Source organism: Mesoplodon mirus (genome assembly GCF_964341445.2).
Source record: "Mesoplodon mirus genome assembly, chromosome: 12".
Taxonomy (NCBI): Eukaryota; Metazoa; Chordata; class Mammalia; order Artiodactyla; family Ziphiidae; genus Mesoplodon; species Mesoplodon mirus.
The window spans coordinates 6157927-6168768 of record NC_138988.1 but is presented as its reverse complement, the minus strand read 5'-3'; the positions used below and the strand labels follow the sequence as shown (position 1 = coordinate 6168768).

The 10842-nt window shown below is 47.5% G+C and overlaps 1 protein-coding gene across 1 annotated transcript in view; it reads left to right on the top strand.

The window, feature by feature from the left end:
* Nucleotides 1-2737: 2737 nt before the first annotated feature.
* ATG7 (autophagy related 7) overlaps nt 2738-10842 on the top strand; it is a 240430-nt gene continuing 232325 nt past the window's right edge. Inside the window, exon 1 of the mRNA XM_082638757.1 lies at nt 2738-2775. The gene's annotated coding sequence lies outside the window, so the exon portion shown is untranslated. The remainder of the gene's footprint in view (nt 2776-10842) is intronic.

Sequence of the window (10842 nt, the reverse complement as noted above, 5' to 3'; positions counted from 1 at the left end):
TGTCTTTTCTGGTTTTTAAATTAATTAATTAATTAATTAATTTTTGGCTGCATTGGGTCTTCGTTGCTGTGCACGGGCTTTCTCTAGTTGCGGTGAGCGGGAGCTACTCTTCGTTGTGGTGCACGGGCTTCTCATGGCGGTGGCTTCCCTTGTTGCGGAGCACGGGCTCTAGGAGCGCGGGCTCAGTAGTTGTGGCATGAGGGCTCAGTAGCTGTGGCTCGTGGGCTCTAGAGCGCAGGCTCAGCAGTTGTGGCACACAGGCTTAGTTGCTCTTCAGCATGTGGGATCTTCCCAGACCAGGGCTTGAACCCATGTCCCCTGCATTGGCGGATTCTTAACCGAATCCAGTAACACTTTGGATGACCTCACCTCTGAAAGGCTTGAGCCAAGGCAGCCGCAGGAACCTCAACAACCAGAATCCAAGGAAGTTCCTGCTAGACTGCTGCTGTTGACCTATGTGAATTATTCCGATTCCTACTCACTGTATCAGTTCAAAAGTCCAAAGCTGAGGGTGAAGAATCATCTTATATCCACCTCTGATGCAATCAACTGTAAAGGGAGGTGGGGGCCAGTTGGCACATGTGGTACAAACATGGCTGGAGGACCAACGGTTCCCAGAGAAGCAGGAATCATTGTGAGCTGGGTGGAAACTCCAAAAAATGTATTCATTACAAGGATCTCGAAGTCCAGCAGAGGAAACCTTATAAAGAACTAACTTCAACTCAGCCTCACAGGTGCTTAATCAAGTGAAACACAGGGGTAGGTGGATGTCAGGCATGCCTTCACCTAGGAGGTGACATCCCCACTGTTCTTTTTTAAACCAAGTTTATTACATTCAATATATACAGTAAAATGCACCCATTTTAAATGTACAGTTCAATGAGTTTTCAGAAATGTGAACACCCATGTCATCCCGATCTCAGTCAAGATACAGAACATTTCTGTCACCTCAGAAAGTTTCTCATGGCACTTTGCAGACAGTGCTCCCCTTTATACCCTAGGCAACCACTGATCTGACTTCTATCACTATAGATTAGTTTTGCTGATTCTAGAACCTTCCATATGTGGAATCATATTGTATGGACTCTTTTTCCTTCAACATTTTGTCTAAGATCCACCCACATTTCAAAACTGTGTTTTGAAGACTAAGAGGAAGGGTGAGGATACTGCAGGGATGGAGATGTAAAAGAGCAGAGTGAGTAGAGTGTGCTTTAAACACCAGAATTAGTTTAGTGTGACCCAAGCATGCAGTCCGAGGGGGCAGTGGCAGGAGAGGAGCCTGATAAAATGGAAAGAGTTGACAAAGTTGAATTCTACCTGAACCCTGCACTCTTGAGAAACAGTGATGGTGAAGAAATCCCCCCACTCTTTTTTTTTTTTTTTTTTTTTTTCCTTTTTGCGGTATGCGGGCCTCTCACTGTTGTGGCCTCTCCCGTTGCGGAGCACAGGCTCCGGATGCGCAGGCCCAGCGGCCATGGCTCACGGGCCCAGCCGCTCCGCGGCATATGGGATCCTCCCAGACCAGGGCACGAACCCGTATCCCCTGCATCGGCAGGCGGACTCTCAACCACTGCGCCACCAGGGAGGCCCGCCCCCCACTCTTTTGTGCTCTGGAAATGGTTTACTGCAAAGAGACATCCATTCCCGTAGGACCTACGTAAGATTTGGAGATGCTTCCCTTGTTTACCTGTGGCAAGGCTAGACACAGTCCTTCTGAATTCCTGTTCTTTACCTTATAAATGATTTGCTGAACTACTGGTCTCCACTGCTCAGTCAGAACAAAATGCTGATCAACCAAAGTTTAAACTTCTCTCATTTCCCCAGGCTCCTTAATTTTGACCCACCCTCAGCCTGAGCCAGCATATAACTGGCCTCAAGGTAAAACATTCTCTGATTTACTACTATCGGATCAAGCAAGCCACCCTTTCTTTCCCACTTTCCACATCCAGTTCTCTCTAGCTTTCTTCAGTCTTCCTGAGAAGGGAGAACTCTTTTGCATAACCCTTGAGACACCTGCAGAGCTTTCGGCTGAAGGGGTCTCCCCACGGCTATAGTCTTGCCCCTTCCCCTCCCCCACCCTTTGCAATAATCCTTCTGAATAAAGGTCTCCTTAATAAGTCTGGATTTGTTTTCTTATTTAGCAAACAGGCTTCCGTTAGAATCCTAGCCCAAAAGCTCTTTAACCTTCAACAAGCCACAACTTCTCCTAGCCTCTGTTCTTTCATGTGTAAAATGGGGATAATATAACCTTCACCTTGTAGGACCTTTGTGATGACTAAAGATGGGAAACCATGAAAATAGGATAGTCAATAAATAGTAGTCAACAGAGTTACATCAGAGTCACGGCCTTACATGTCACATTAGGTCTCTCCACACCTGCCTCCCTAACGGTCCCTGTGATACATTTGACGCCGCCTCTCCTGGAAAATGGAAATGATAACTCCTGTCATCCTCTGAAATCACCAGAGAGAAGGAGGAGCACTTGTTTTTAACATCCTGAGGGGCATATACACATTCCCACATGTGATGAGAGAAAGTCTCTCCATCAGCTCTCACAAGGGGTCCTGGCCCACCTCCTGAGGCCCCGCCTTCCCCACGGCTCAAGTTCCTCCCACTCAGCTGGGCGCTAGGGGCTCCTTTAGCCGGCTGGCTCGCGGCTCCGGGTGCGCATGTGCGCACTTCCCCCACCACCACCCGGCGGGAGGGGGCGGGGCCACATTGCGTCATCGGGGCGCGCGCGGCGGACAGTGACGTGTTGCCGGAAGTTGGGCGGCGGTAAGTGAGCCGCGTTGGTGAGGGAGGAGTGGGGTCCTGCGCGGTCGGTTCTGGAGCCCTGGGGAGAAGGGGCGAGCTCAGCGGTGAGGGCGAGGGTCACGGCGGGTCTGAGGATCCTGGTCCTCCCTCCTCGAGGGAGTCACTGACTCCGGCTCTCGCTTTCTGTCTCCGGTCACGTCCCCTCAGACTGGGTCAGCGCGGGGTTTTCTGACTAGGAAGCTCCTGCTGATTAACGAAGTCATTCCCGCCTGTTCCCTGGCAGCAAGTGCTCTGAATCTCCAGTGTTGGAACACGGGAGACAGGCCGCCTGGGCTCTCCTCCTGGCTTTGCCGGTTTTGCTGTGTGACTGGCCAACTCCTCTCTTCTCCTTATGTGACATGATTTTGAAACCCTTTAAGGAGATGAATACAGGGCTCTCATTCAACCACAGGGTCCTTTTTCTGTTCCCAGCCAGCTTCTCATAATAGAGAATAAGCGTAAACACTGATTGAGCTTCTGCTGCCTGGCACTGCTCTGCAAGCTGGGAATACCAAAGTAAGTAAGGTACACATCCCCGTCTTCAAGGAGTTAATTTTTTTTTTTTTTTAAGTCAAGGAGATAGAACAGCAGCACTGTAGAATGAAGCTACTGTAGAAGTTTGCTGGAGGAGGACTTAGGGTGCTTGTAAGTCAGGCCGAGGCATCAGTAGGCTTCTGTGAGGAGGTGTTGCTTTATCCAAGTCCTAAAGGATGAGCAGGTTGAGTCAGGTGAAGAGGGCTGGGAGCTGGGACCATATCGCAGACATTGGGAGTGACATAAACAGAAGCCTATACTATGAATGACCTGCAAGTAGTTCACCCAACTTGGAGTGTCCAGTTGTAAAAGAGGTGATTCTGGAAAGCCAGATCATAAAGGATCTTGTGGGTGATAGCATGTGAGGAACACAGACTTTGGAAGCTGTGATACTTGTATGCCATTTCTGGCTTTGCCACTGAGCTAGTTTCGTGACCTTGGGCAAGTCACTTTCTTTCTTAGCTTCAGTTTTCTCATCTATAAAAAGGACAAGCAGGGAGTTCCCTGGTGGCTTAGTGGTTAGGATTATGGGCTTTCACTGCCGTGGCCCGGGTTCAATCCCTGGTCAGGAAACTGAGATCCCACAAGCCGTTTGGTGTTGCAAAAAACAAAACACAACAAAACAACCCCCCAAAACAAAACAACAGCAAAAAATAACAAAACAACAACAAAAAGGGCAAACATTAACCTACCTCCTAGGGTTGCTGTGAGAAGCAAATGAGATGATGTGTTACTCACTTGGCACTAGTAGATAGTAAACAGTAAGCTGTAGCAGTTACTATTGCCATGTTAAGAAGCTTTATTTGGAAATGTGGCTGTGAAGAGTGGAGTCCTGTGGAATTTTACACAGGGGTGTGACATGGTCTCATCTCTTTCAAATTACCCAGGCAGTGATGTGCTGATTATACTGGGTGGGGGAGGACCCACAGGGAGACCGGTCCGGCACTTTTGCCATGGTCCAGGTGACAGAGGAGGGAGGCCAGAACCAAGGCAGCGGCTATGGGGATGGAGAGGGGTGGGTGGATTTGAGAGACCAAGGAAGTGAGATTTGCTGGACTGGTAACTGATGGGATGATACCTCGAGAGTCGGGAGTCAGGATATTGAGGGTGGAGTGGGGAATGAATCCTCTTTGTGGAAATAAGTAATAAGTTCCTTGATCGGTGGTCCCTGATTGGTTAATCCCTGACCTCAGAGATTTTATTTGGAAGTCGGAATGGCCTCTGTCCTCCACTTTTACCCATGGAAGTAAGATTCACTAATGCCTTCCTGCTGTCTATCTCCAGATCCTCCTGGTTTTCTCCAGTGTAAGTAAAGCCCCACTGTGTGTTCCAGGGAGAATGACTAGGTGCTGCTTTGTTGCCAGGCAGACAACATGCATCTCCATGGTCTCGTTAGGCTGGGTGACAACCTGTCCAACTGGTCTCAGTCCAGCCACAGAATGATCACCTCTGGGATTTTCACACCTTCTTCTTTCTGGTTACCATCCTTTGAACTTGTTCCTGTGTGTCGGTCTCTTTGTGAGTGCGTGGCATAGAAAGCAGGTCCTCTTTTTTCCAGGAGTCTGGCCATGCAGAGCAGGACTGTACTCTTCTTTCCATAACCTAAGGCCCCGCGCGACTCTGCTGGGCTTCGCTGTAGACGCTTCACGCTCTTGACACTGTTCCACTATCTGAGAGCCAGCCGGGCTCTCAGCACTGCCCACACGTCCCTCCTTGTCTCTCACGTCTTCATTCCTCTCCCGGCTTCCTACCTTGCCTTTGACTTCGCTAAGTTGCAGCCATCAGTCAAGGCTCCTCAACTTCTGTTGTTACAGACTTACCTCCAGCTGACCCTATTGCTTTGCCTTTTATTCTAATTCTGTGAAAAAATGGTGTTTGTTCTAAGGTTACTTCCTTTGCGTATGCTGAGATCCTGTCTCCTCCTTTTCCTCAGGACCTGGTCCCATCATTGTTCCATTTCTTTCCTGTTTAACTTATCCCTCTAATTTAAATATCCTCTGTTTACTCTAATTTTGAGAAAAACACACCATCCCATTAACCTCTGCTGTACCCCATCACACCTCTTTTTCCCAGCCACTTTTCTTGGACAAGGTGCCACCTCTACTTCCTGAAGTCATCATTCACTGAAATTCTACTTCTGCATCACCCCTCCCCCAAAACTGCTGTCCTCAAAGTCATCAGGCCTTGGTGTTGCCAGAACCCCTGAACTCTTTTCCTTCCTTATTTTTTGCGTTCTCAGCACGTCTGACATTGCCGATACTCCTTCACTTATAAAATCCACTCCTGCTTTGAACTCTCTCTGGCCATTTCCCCTCAGTTTCCATTGTGGGCTCTTTTCCTCCTTTCGTCCTTTAAATGCTAGTTTTCTTCAAGGCCCTGCCTTCTACTCATGGCTCTTCTCAACCAGTGTGAACTCTCATTTCTGTGCCAGTGACCGCTGCTCTGGATCTTGAGTCCAGATCTCTCCTGAATGCCAGCCCTAAAACTCAGCGAGTCCGAAACTAAGCTCATCATCTTCTCTCCAAACCTGTGATTCTCTCTCCATTCTTTACACTTCCTCATTCACTTTGTGCATTTATTCATTCCCGTGAGTAAACATTATGAACCCTGGGAGTCATCTTGGACTTCTCCCTCTCATCCCACCCCTCCCTCCCTCCTTCCCAGCCTGGGCAGTCATCGGAGTTCTACAGGTTCTCGTTCCTTGATAGCTCCCGACACGTTTTCGCTTCCATTTCCTCTCCCACTGCCTCAGTCCGGCCCTTCGCACTTGCTGCCTCTGTTCCTGCCCAGCCTCTGAGCTGGTTGCCCTGCCTCAGCAGTCTGGCCCTAACTGGTGCTGGAGCGCTCTTTCTAAAATACAGACCTTTGCTACAATACAAATCAGTAGCTTTTCATGGAAGACCTCTCATGATTTGGCATTCACCTGCTTTTCTGGTGTGGTTTCCAGCCACTCTGCCACACGAACCTTTTCTTCTCGCCATACAGAACTCTGTGTGTTTTCTGAAACATACCATGCTATTTCCTTTGTTCATAGACTCAGTCACCAGCAGGTATTTTTGGGGCACCTGTGAGGTGCGAGGACTGAGTCAGGTGCTGGGAAAACAATGACGGATGGAGGACAACGAGAAACTGACGCAGTTCCTTTCTCAAAGAGCTTTTCTCCTGGTAGGGAAGACTGACATTCATCAGTTCATATAAAATAACTGCACATGTGCTGTGAAGCAGGAGGTAATGGTGCTCTTTGTGGGTAGGGTACAGGAGAACTGACCTAAGCAGGAGACGAGGGAGTCAGGGAGGGAAGCCTTCCCTCTACTGATGGTTGAGCTCAGATATGATGGGAGAAGAGGCATTAAGTAGACACTGGGCATGTGGATGGAAAAGAACCTTCTAAGCTTGTGCAGAGGCCATGGGGGTGTTTCTAGAATTGGAGACGTGGAACTGAGACAGCTTCCTCCTTTTGCCTGGAGTGTCCCTACTCCGCACTGTAGGCTTCCTCATCCAGCGGGACTGGCTTGGGCTGGTGCTGCCGACCACTCCCCTCTCCCAACCATCCAAAGTGTGTGGAGCTGCTGTATTTTGTGACGTGACCACGGGGCATTACTTCATTTAAGAGGGTACCAGGGGTGCTAGACATTCTGCAGTGTGTGGGGGCTAGCAGCAAATGAAAAAGAATTGTCCCACCCAACATGTCAAGTGGTGTCCCTGTTGAGAATCCACTGCCAGTTCTTTTCGAAATCTGGGCTCGAGGGTTTCCTCCCCCTCCCACGGCGCCCTGCTCTGTTGTCATTCCTGGTATGTCTTACCCTCAAAACTGTTAGCCCCTTAAAGGCGGGGATCATGGCTTTTTGCTGTTGAGTCCTGAGATACAGCATAGGGACTAGCAGGTCATATAAATGTTTACTGAAGTAATAACAAAATGGGAACCCCAGTGTTTTTGGCATGTGCTTTGTTGATGGTATTAATTTTCCTTTTGAGTGCCTCCTGTGTGCCAGATACATGCATCTTCTAGTTGAATCCTGTCAATAATTCTTCACCACAGGTGGTGTCCCATCTTACAGATGAGGAAACAGGCTCAGAGAAGGAAAATGACTTGCCCAAGGTTGTATGGCTTGAAGTAGCAGAGGTGGGCTTTGAACCCAGGTCTCTCTGGCTCATGAAGCTACACCCTTCTGTCTACCGTACCAACTCCAGCGTATCAGACTACATTGTTGTCTAGTTGTTTTTTTTGGACTGAGATTTAAGACCCTAGATTTCCCTCTGTGAAAATTTTAATCTTGGTAAATAGACCTGTCATTCCAGGTGGTCAGAATCTTTCATTCTGACTTATGTTATCTGTTATAGTGCCTGTTCCTTCTTGCTTCATGTCATATGTAGAATTGATAAGCAAACCTGTATCATTATCCAAGTCACTGGTAATATGTGGTTATAAGAATATCTTACTGAATGTATTTGTTTATGTGTCAGCTTTCCTGCTGTAACAAGGTCCAGCACGCATAAAATACTTGGTAAATATTGATGAATATTCATTCACGTAGATAAGTAAAATAAAAATAAACTGGCTAGGCCCCAAGACTGAGCCAAAGACATCCCTGTTAGCTCCTTAACATCAGTTCATTCCTTAAGCAGCACCGTTTGAATAAGATTATTTTTACCAGTTTTAAATCCTTCTAATTATGTCAGTGTCCAATTCCTACATCTTCATCTTGTCTACTAGGCTATCTGAAGAAGACTTGTCAGAGACCTTGCTGAGGTCCACAGAGTCTATCTCCTTTGTCTATGGTTCTTCCGTAATCAAGGCAGAAATGCAGTAACTCTGTCGTGACTTGTTCTTGGAGAAACCGTAGTGGTCTTTTGTGAATATACTCAGGGTTGCTGCATACAGTTCTGTAGGCGGTACACTGCACAAGAGGCCAGATCTAAGAGGGTTCCATTTAGATCATAGGCGTCATGGGTGTGTTTTGTAGTGACAGTTTTCTGGCAGGCAAGGGTAAAGATATCTTGAGCTAACTTAATCGATATATTAAACAACAATTTTCTCAGAAGAGGAGGTAAAATGTCTTGAGGAAGGTGTGTAATTTTCTTATTGTACAAAGATGCCACGTGAACCAGAATGGACTATATGACACCTTTCCTGGGAACAGATTCTCTGTCCAGTGGGCTGTAGAATCCATCTATGTTCTCATCTTTGGAAATCAAATATTTTGAAAATCTGAAATCAAGTGTTTGCTTGGCCCAGTTTTTCAGCACCTCTCATTTTCCAGGACTCCTTAAAGATCACCAGAAATGAAAACCATAAAGACTGTTACTCAGAAACAAGCCTTCATACTTCAGCCAGCTTTTAGGAAACCATCATGGATTTTAGTTGTGGGTTGACCTAAGGGCTCCTTAGCGATTCAGGTGAATCCAGGTGGCTGTCCCTCATGTACAGAATGGAACAAGGTGACGCTGTTGGTTGGTGAACGTAACACAGAGGACTCAAAAGTGGGCAGTGTTCTCCATCTCCCGTGTATGATCTCCTCTCTCCTCCTGCCCATGTTTTTCTCAGCTTTCACTCTCACTCTCTCATAGGCTTGCCACAGCCCACAGTACTGGCATCCAGGGTATCCATGCTCAAAACCTGAGCCTGAATGAGACAGCAGATTGTATGTGAAGCAGAGGGAAAACAACAGAAAACAAAAGAAGAACAACTCCCAGACGTAACTGTTGAGAATGAAGCTTACAGTTTGAGCCGGTGGAGGCGATCACCAGTCCTCTGGCTGACCTCCTGAAGAAGCGAATAAAGGGGATCCTGTTGGGGCAGAGGTGGCCCACGGGGGTGAGGGGGACAAGCCGTCCATAAGAGCAGTTATCCTGCCTGCTCATATCAGTTGTTACCACCTAAGAGCACAGTCCCCAGAAAAGCCATGTTGGGTGACTTGGTGTCTTGCAGAGGCATCAGTTTAGCTCAGGGGCATCTTGGCTCTAATGAAGTTTTTAAAAAGAATGGAGGCTTCTGTACCCAGCTGGTTCCCCTGTAGGAGCCCTGGGTTTTCATCTTCTGGTAAAGCCTACTTTTTCTTTTATGTTTGGAACTTTTCCCCCCTCCTTTTGGAAGGGAAGGCTTTTTAAACCTCCTTCTTTAGCAGCCTTGCACATTATTTCCAAAACTCCTCAAGTTGCGAGAACATCATTGCCCTACAAAACGGGCATTGGCTCTGCATGCCAGAGGAGCCCTCTCCCCTCTCCTGGAGATGTCCACTGCCTTTTTACCCATCAGCAGCTAAGCACATATTCTGTTTGTCAGTGGGACTTGGTCATGTGGTTTGGTGCTTATTTTAATGACTGCCAGAGCTCGCAGCCCCACAGCTGGGAAAATGAGAACAGAAGTTTGTTCTACGTGCTCCATTTTGGCCCAAAGATGGTACTTGAGGGCCAAATCATGGTTATTCTGGCACTTCTGCTACGTCAATGGCCCCATGCAGCCTCGGAGAAGTTGGACACAGAGTGCTCCTGACCCCTTAGCACTTGCTCCTCTGGACTTCCCCTGGATGACCTATAGCAGGAGGTCATCCTGAGGTTTTAATTAAACCTCTGCTGTGTCTGCAGTGCTCTTGTGAGAGAGGGAAGACTTATAAGACGCCTGCTTGAGGCAGAGGACGTTTTCGTGATGAGCGTGGGGAAGGGCGACCATGTTCTCAGGCACTGTTGGCTGATGGTGGGGTGAGGGAGGGCGAGGTGACAGAGACTAAGAGCAGCTGCTCTGTGTTGACTGCTGACTGTAAGCCAGGCACCGGAACAGGTGTGTCACACACTTTCTCATTTAGCCCTCCCAACAACCTCGTGGGTTCGGTATGATTATCCTCATCTTACAGAAGAGGAAATGGAGGCACAGGGGATGAAGTTACCTGCCCAAGGCTACTCAGCCAGGGAGAGGTGGAGTTGGAACTCAAAAGGTGGGTTTATCTGACTGAAGACCAGGCTCCCAACTATCTTAGCTTTTAGCATCTTTTCTCTGAATGGTTCAGAGCTCCTCTGCCCTCCCAAAGCAAACAAACAAAACCCCAAGAAGGCACACATGAAAAATTATAGGGAGAGATGTTTTGGATAGTCGGGCTGGTCTTTTTCTCTCTTCTCCCCACCAAGGGTCTAGTGTGCCTAAAGACAGGTTTGTTTGTTTTTTAATCTCTATGATTGTTGCTTATTTTCTAACAATTTTACTTCTTCCTTTCCAAAAGTCCTATACTGGCTTGATATTTGCTGTGTCCAACCCTACAGGTGCCCGCAGAGGGAAAACGGTTGGGCAGACTCACTCTAGGAAGCACTTATGCTCCAATTAATTTTATAAGCAGCAAAACCAAAATACTTTTATCTTCAGCATCTTTAATAACAAAATGCCAGAAAATCTATGGAAGTGATATTTCATTTCCACACCTTATTTTGAGCAATGAATTTCTTTTCCACAAAGCTAGATCTAAATAGGTCATCTGTTAACTGTTGAATGAGAAAGGAAGGTTCTTTGTGGGATTGGTGTAGCTT